A 9,296-nucleotide genomic window follows, 5' to 3' on the forward strand; every position below is an offset into this window, starting at 1 on the left:
ACTAAAACAGAAGCAGAAACACCAACTGGTAAAAGGAAATTAATAGTGTACCATGACATAAAAAATCAACAATTATTTTTCAGATTTTGTTTTAAAATTTCAGTGTAATTTTGAGTAGCACAACAATCTTTCAAAATCTAGATTTTTTTCAATAACAGTGCTTTCCTACATGGTTGGAACAGAAGGTTTAGCTGCTTAATGCATTAAGCTAACATTGCAAGATTTGTTCTGCATGTGCTAACCATATTCTTACCCTAACCATGCCCTTCCCTGAGCCTAAGCCTTCCCTTACCCTGGCCCTGCCCTGACCGTGCCCTTACCCCAAGCCCTCCTTGACCCTAAGCATGCTCATACCTTAGGTCTTTTCTTACCCAAACCTTTCCTTACCCGAACATGCCCTCACCTGAAGCCTCCCCTTACCCTTCTCTCACCCTAAGTCGTGGGTGTCCAAAATTTGGCCCAGGGGCCAAATGTAGCCTTGAGCCCAATTTTGTTTGGCCTGCAGCAAATTCTAGAAATAAAATGAAAATTGGCCCACATTGGAACATGGAGCTTGTGCCTGACTGTATTGTACTTCATAGTTTCATCACAAGGTGGTGCTACTATGCTAATTCTGTAAACAAACATCTTGACAAAAAAAATTTGTTGATGTGTTTTTTGTTATTAAATTGAGACACCACTGTACATGGTAAAAATAATGGCAACTATAATAACTAGAATGGCCGTCTGAGGCGGCAGATCCACGCCTAAGCAGCGCTACCGAGGAACTCACGCTCCCATTGATTACTATGGTGTTCAAAATTTCAACGTCCGACAAAAACCGAACGGGTGCACGGATCATCACCAAAATCTAACTGATTCTTCGCTGTCACTATCCCAATATTCCCTGAAAGTTTGGTGAAGATCTGACTTTCCGTTCTCGAGTTATCTTGTACACATTCAAGGAATGAAACAAAGATACGGAACCCTTTACATAACCCCCTGCCGATTTCATCGGCGTGGGTGATAATATCTTGTTTTCTAACTCCCTGATGGGTTACGGCTGCAAATAGCAGAACCAATAACATTCCAGGGGCCAACAGCCCCCCCGAAATCTGACTGGCATCCCAAAAAACCCTGACATGACTGTCTGTTTTCCTCGTCAGCTATTAACCTGAGCGTAAAGCGTTAGTTTAGGCACTGCCATAACTGAGATCAGCTGACAGCCAGCTGGTTTGTTCTAAGGGCTAATCACGTGCATACTGCCTCATTTAAAGTGCTCTTGCCTAGCCCACTCTCTGTTGGTTGCTCTTGCAACCCTCCTCCACCCCAGCTCCTCCTTCATTCTGCGTCTAACTGAATCAACGTCATTCAGTTGTCATCGATGCCTGCTCTGTTCTGGGGTTTTTGCTGCTTCTCTCCCTGCCTTAGGTTTTCCTGATCAGCAGAGGAAGAGAAGGAATGTGTCTGTTCCTGCTTGATGCTTTCCAGGGAGGTGCATGGAAGGGCAGGGGGATCCAGAACAGACACACCAACAGCAATATGTGCAAAATAACTGCTAATAAGAAACACAAATCATGTGCATGTCTTGACAAAGGGGTCCTGACTGAACTAGCTATTTAGGCATACTGATATTGGTTTACAGACTTTCATAAACCTCACCATGTGGATAAAATCCTGATACATTTCTGTATGTGGCCCTCAGTGGAAAACTCATGCCCCCCCCCCCGACCCCCAGTACTGGATGTGCTTAAGTAGTGTAAATCTATAAAATATTTCTGTGTTTATTTTTAAAACATCCAATACTGTGATTTAAAAATACTGCAGGCACAAACAAAACCCTCTTTAATGATGCTGCAGGTTAAATATTCATGTGGTTAATCTTCGCTTCAGTCACCTTTTTTTTCCTCAGGAAGGTTTCACAGATCCGAACAAAGTTAGAACTAAAATAAATATTAATTTTCAACTTTGTTCAAATCTGAATGTAGATGGGAATCTCAATGAATATGTGATGCCACCAGCAGGGGGAGCTGCTCTCCAGATAAAAATGCTGTCCTGAAATGCACTTGCTGCTTGAATCTTAAAGTGAAACTAAAGTCTTTGCTATATGTAGAAATTTCACATTGAAATAAAAGAAAAACAGACAACGTGAGTATGAAATAGTGACTTTATTCCATCAGTAGAGTGCACATACCTTAGAGGCAGTCTGAGGTTCAAATACATGGAAGCTCTTTTTAGTTTGACTCACAGTTCACATAATCACATTCAATCCTGAAGGGTCCACCTGCCCCTTCATCACACAGACAACTTGATTAAATATTGATTTATCTAAGGATTATTGTTTGTCTGTGCACCAAACTCTTCTATTGCAGCTTGTTAGTTTAGCATACTTAAGGAAAAACAGAAAACATGGCTTTGGTTACAGAAATCCCCTCCCAGCACCATCAAAGATCCCTGATTTCACTGTTACCCCTGATTTATTTCAGATTCTGGTCGTTTGGAGGCGTCACAGTGATGAGAAGAGAGCAGGTAAAACAGAGAAATGCTTCAAAACAAGGACCAAACATTCATTCACACCACAGGGGTCAAACTCAAACTCAAACTCAAACTCGGGGGGGGGGGCCAAATCCGGCCCGTGGAACAGTTAAATTCAGTCCGCAAGATGATCTGATATTTCTGTTATAACTGGCCCATCAGTATGAGGTCTGCAGATTTCCTCAGGTATAAAAATGTAAACATATACCTGATGATTTAAGATATCTTTGTTAAGTCACAAAATCTGAAAAAGTAAGGAGTAAAAATATTTAGATAAGAAGTCAGGAATGTGGGAGAAGAAATTAATTTGTGTTTTAATTTCACATTTTTTATTTAGCATCTCACACTTAGGACTCAAACTTAGGATTTTGACTTTTAATTTCATACTTTGAGCATTTCAACTATAATTTTGACTTCTCATTTGATATTTTGAGCTTTAAGATTCATAATTCTACATTTTTAACCATTTATTTTGCATTTTATCTCATATTTTCAACTCCAAACTTTGACATTAGTTTGACCTTTCAGACTCACAATTTAAAATTTGTATCATATTTTGACTGTTAATTTCATGATTACAAATTTTATGTCATATTTTGACCTTTTAAACTCATGATTTTGACATCTTTCTAACATATTTGATTAAAAATAAACAATAAAAAACATTATTTTTCAGTTTCATGTTTTGATCTTTTTGAAATAATTCATTTACCTGTCTCTGATTGTGAGTCTTTAAACTTATCTTTTTAACTTTTTAAATGTCAAAATCATTTATAATCAGTGTATTTTTTTCAGATTTTGTCACTGGTGAAACAAGGTTGACTGTTTCTGGTTAAAAAGGTGACCTGTTGGGCCCTCAGGTTAGACCTGAATCCAGAATCTGGCCCCTGCTGAGATTGAGTTTGACACCCCTGATTTACAGGTTAAATCTTTAGATTCAGGCAATAATACTGGCAGCAGTGAATGAAGCCGTTTAAGACAGTTTTATAAAAACAATGTTAGCGCTTTGGCTAATAGTTTGTTACACTGCCCTGCAAAAACAGAGGGCTGTAACTTAATAAAGTTTTTTTTTAAATACGCTGAAGGCATATGAAGGAGTGCAATATAAAATGCTCAACGTTAAGGATGTAACGATACACTCAGCTTATGATACAGAAATGATCCTTCACAACAATATTTGATGGCAATTTTTTAAAGATTTTCAAATCTCTATAAGAGCTTTAGTTTAAAGGCAATGTATGCATTAGTTTATTTTATTTAAATTCCCTGACAATAACATTGATTTACATCTATTTGACTTATTTTTCTTTATTAATATTCTTTTTAAAATTTTTGATTGGTATAATGACTTGTTAGGAAATGATTTTTGACGTCAAACAAGAGAAGCTAAACCCAGACAGCTTATACTGCAGTATATATTTCTGTCCCATCCACTGAGAATCTTTGTTTTTGTAATAATTTTAATTTTAGTGCAAGATGTCACTACATCCCTATTTGACGTTTAACATGCTTAACAAGTCAGTACCTTGGAGTCTTTCTGCATGTCTAAAAATATGAAAATAAAACAAAATCAATGTTCTGCTAGTTATTATAAACATTAAAATAAGGCACAACATCACAGTATATAAATTATACTGGAGCTGAGACAGCTCATTAGCTGCTCATTAACTCTGACACATGGAGTTCATGTTTTTATCATGGAGAATGACAAATCTGACTAATAGTTTTTAATCTCCATCCACTCTAAAAACTCAAATCCAACCCTCTGTCTCATTAATGATGAATGAAATATTGATTCATATACTGTTTCAAAAGTTGAATGGTTTTCAGCTAAGAGTGCTGAGAGTGTGGTGATTAAAAAAAGTGACCCCATGGCGTGTTTTTTTCATACTTATATCACAACGGCTTGGTATCGAAAATAAACGGCGACAACTCTGAAAGTGCCGGCTATGCAGAGAGGCCCTTCAGGTCAAGTCGGTAGGATGACTACCTGGCAAAGGTGAAGTCACGTGTTCAAATGTAATTTCAAGAAAAAGACATTTGGGTTTTGATGAGAAACCTGAATAAATACGGTTGCTTGGAGGTGAAATTTGTTGTCTCAGCAATATAAAATGATCACATCAGTATTATAACTGAGTTACTGCCTTTTATAGATGATGCCACACCATCGTGCCCTGATTGCCGCCCCCAGCACACCGACAGCAGTGCATCAGTAGCAAACTCCCCTCGCTGCTGAGCCTGGTGCTTGTTACCAGAGTTGAGAGCTCATTCAGGGCTGCTCTTTCACCAGGTAAGTTAAAAAACATAAGAGCTGTGGTATTTCACCGCTGGCTGAGGCCTCCTGCCTATTATACACTTCAAACAAAAGCAACACTAATTTTTTTTTTGTGCTCTAAACAGAGCTGCTACTACAGCAGATGGAAACACAGCTGTTCTCTCAGGAAATCTCTCCACCAGCCAAGGTTGGCTGTGCTGGGAATAGACCAGTGGGTCTGGCCGATGCCAGTGTGGGTTTGTTCATAAAACGTAGCGGGGGCGATCGTTTTGATGCGATGGATGGCACTGTTGTGTTTGGGAGTTTGACTACTTGCACTGTTAAATAGACTTGAATATTCTTAATTCTCCTCAATAAACCCATGTAATACATAAATCATCCACTGTTGATTCACTTGTCCCTACTGCAGGATGCTTGTTCCTCTTTGGGGTTTTGTTTTTCTCCTCTGTTGAATAAATAAGTAAAAGCATGTTATTGACTGAGACTTGCAGACTCCTTTTATCAGATTAATTTCACCTGTAGGAGGCCCCTGTATAATATAAAGCTGACCACTAAACAAGCTGATATATCAAAAAAAGTAAATATGACCGGATTGATATTGGCTGCAAAAACCTGAATGCAGCATCCCTGAATCCTACACATCAGAAGCCAGACTGACCTGACAAATCCTGATCAACTTCTTATTTCAAGAGAAAGCGAAATATGAGGTCTGATTGCCTATGAAAACCTAGGAAAACGTATTAATATAATATTTGAAATAAGATGCACAAGCTAATTTAGATAGGAAGACCCATAGCCATCTCACCAGTCATCCCTGCATTAAATAACTGCTTCATATTCAATCCATCTCTGCGTTACAGTCTTAAAAAGGCAGACAGAGGTTTAGATACAAAAGTGGTCCCAGTATTGAAGCTTTACATGCAACACATGCAGAGGTCTTTGGTAAATGAAGCAGCAGCTAAAAATTTGAGCCCATCTAAATGTTAGTATAAATACTCCTGTATTGCAGTGGTTTTCATTTTGTTTTTTTGCACATGTAATGACAAGCCATATCCATGTAGTATCTTATGTTAGTTACAGTAACAATGCTGTCAAACAAATTCCCAAGGCACACCTAGACCTGCTTCTAGACACACCATTTGGTAACCACTGTTCCATTTTTATAAAAAAAAAAGCAGTGGCTTTAGTCACTCAATAATTTCCACACAGTATGCAAATATTTCCTTCCCTGACCGTATGGTGTGGAAATGTGAAGTCTGTCTGTTATTCTGAAAATGAAGAACACTGCAACCAACCACAGCGTTTAGTAATTCTCACACAGCGATCCTTGAAATTCTGGCACTGCAGAAAAGTATCACACAAATCTCTAATGATGTTTGCAATGCCGTCTGACACAGTCTGCATGGTTTGGAAGAGATAAGCGAGAGCACCAGCCTGAATCATTTTACCAGAAGCTCTCACCCTCTATAGTAAACATTTTTAGTTTAGTGGTGGCAGCATCATGCTGTTGGGATGCTTCTCAGGTGCTGGCCCTGGAAAGCTCGTAAAGATGGAGGGTAAAATGAAAATGGCAAAATACAGGAAAATCCTGGAGGACAGCCTTATTCAAAATTAAAGCAGTAGCTACAATTGTAAACACAAGATAAATGTTATTATAAATACTCCTCTACTGCAATTTTTTTGCACACTTAATGACAGGCCAAAATCTCAAATCACACCCTATCCATGTCATATGATACAGTGTCTTTTGTTGTTGCACAGTTACACTAATAATGCTGGTTGCACAAATTCCAAAGGCACACCTAAACCTGCCTCAAGACACACTGTTTGATAACCACTGATCCATTTCAAAAAAGGTATTTGTGTTTTCTTTACAAAGCAGCGGCTTTAGTAACGCATTAACTCACAGTAGGCAAATATTACCTTTCCTGACCATATGATTTGGAGATCAAAAGGCTGTCCTTTAGTCTGAGAGTGAAGAACAATGCAACCAACCACAGGGTTTAGTAAATCTCACACAGCAATCCTTAAAATTCTGACACTCAAACTGCAGAAAAGTATCACACAAACCTCTAACGATTCCTGCTATGTTGTCTGATACAGTCTGCATGGTTTGATAGAGATAAGTGAAAGTACCAGCCTGGATCATTTGACCAGCGGCTCTCTCTCTCTATAATAAACATTTTTAGACATGGTGGTCTAAGCAGGGGAACTACTGTCTTGACAAAAGGCCACTGTACACCCGTGTAAATTTGGTTGACTAAAACTATAACCAGACTAAACTGGAATAGGGCTGGACGATTTGCAAAAATAAACTAATTGCATTTTTTTCCCCCCAAATACTGCGATTTAATATGGGATTATTCTTGGGTTAATCCTGTGTATTTTTGACAAATTCAAGCAATAAATAATTCCATAAATAAGACCATGTGTACTGAAAACAATGAAATTATTTCCGAAGCAATTAATCCAAAATAGAACAAATCTGAATATGAGGGTGCAACAAGCTTTAAGCTATAAAGGAGGCAGCTGGGGTGGAGGAGGTGAGGCTGGCTACCAGCTGATCAGAGCCAGGGTATGAATTTCGTGAAGTAACACTAGGCTTCATCAGTTCTAGACAGAATGAGCTGGGTATTATTGCGCATATTGCAAATGTGATGTCATTTGCTTTGTTTAAGGATATTATCATTTTTACGTCACTCATTTTAATTAAAAAAAACATACATAAAACACAAATAGCAGAATTTTCTTTAAACCTTTATAAAAAAACTGACACTTGAATGATTGCATAATGTGCATAAAATCCCTGCTGCTGCTGCAAAAATTGATTTATTAAACTGGTATTTTGACACATTTCAAGTAAAAGAAATATTGCGACTTATTGCAATTTGAAAATTGCGGCAGGCCATATTGCAATTTAATCTAATTTGCGATTAATTGCCCAGCCCTAAACTGGAAGAACTTTTTCTTGACTAAAACTGGACAAAAATGTTTTTGAAGCTAAAATTATAAACGGTAGAAATGACTAAAATGTGACTCAAACTAAAAGCATTTAATCTAAAGACTAAGACTGAGACTAAAATTAAAATAGCTGTTGAAATTAACCCTGCTGTACTCCACTGCAAACTGCAAACATAAGGCTGCTCGATTTTGGCATGAATCCTTATCAGAATAACTGTGATTGGTATTGAGATCATGATTATAAAACAGAATTAATTGTTGATTTTACAGCATCTGCAACACACTTAGATACTCTTAACGCTTTGAAAAAAGCAAAAAATGAAAGTAAACAAGTGGAAAAAACATAAATTTAGCATAATAATTAAATATATTAACAGTCAATTAATAAAATAATTACTTTTACGGCCAGAGTATAACAAAAACCTCAGGATGAATACTGAGGAAAAACCGTTAATCACAATAATTTTGTTTTCATGATCATGGGAAGCTAAAATCTTGATTGACATTGAAACTGGAAAAAATTACCAAGCACAAAGGAAACAAGCCATCTTCATGGCCTTTTCCCCACAAATATAGTTGAAGCTTCAAGTTAGAAATGCTTGGTCAAAACAGGCCTCCTTGTTATACTGCATTAATGCCCATTTGTCAAGTGTAAGAGCTGTCGTGTGTGTTTGTTGTTTTTGTGTTACAAATAATTGAGAAGTGCCTATAAAGGGTATTCGCCCCCTTGGGTGTCTTAGCCTTTTAATTGATTTTACAAATCAATCATGGTTGATATAATGTGGCTTTTTGAAAAAAAAAAAAAAAAAAAAAAAAAAAAAAAAGCTCTTTAACGTCAAAGTGAAAACAGATATCTACAAATGAATGTCAATTTAATAAAAATGTGTAATGTAAAAAAAGTGACTGCATAAATATTCAGCCCCTTTAAAGTGACTGACCTAATTCGACAGAGGTCCAGCCAGTTGGTGCGAGTAGAATCACACTTAGTGAAATCAGGTCTTGGTTTCCAACCTGGGGTCTGGGACCCCCTTGGGGGGGGGGGGCACCAGAGATTTGATGGGGGTGCAAGGGTCTGTCTGCTCTATCTAAAATCATAATAAACCACAAATGAAAGGTTCATACAAGGGTTTTTGGTAATAACACTTGTGTTTTGGGTGATTTTGTTTAGCTTTAAAAAATGAAAACAATTGTGTGGGTCCTGGGGGGCAGAAGTTCTTCTTAGATAAGTGAAGGGGGGCTACATGGAAAAAAAAAGTTGGGAACCACTGAGTGCAGTGAATGTGTCTCAGTGATTGTAGAACAAAGCCACCTGTGTCTGGAAGGTCCATTCACTGGTTAATCAGGATTCCTGGCTACCACTACACCATAAAGACAAAAGAACACTATAGGTACTCAGAGAAAAGGTTACTGAAAAGTTTAAGTCAGGAAGGGATGGATATAAAAATCTTGTAAGGCACTGAACATCCTCCAGAGTTCAATGAAAGGAATATGGTGCATGTGTAAATCTGCCTAGATCAGGCCATTCAATCACAAAATTGAGTGAGCA

Source organism: Cheilinus undulatus, linkage group 21 (assembly GCF_018320785.1).
Source record: "Cheilinus undulatus linkage group 21, ASM1832078v1, whole genome shotgun sequence".
Classification (NCBI taxonomy): Eukaryota; Metazoa; Chordata; class Actinopteri; order Labriformes; family Labridae; genus Cheilinus; species Cheilinus undulatus.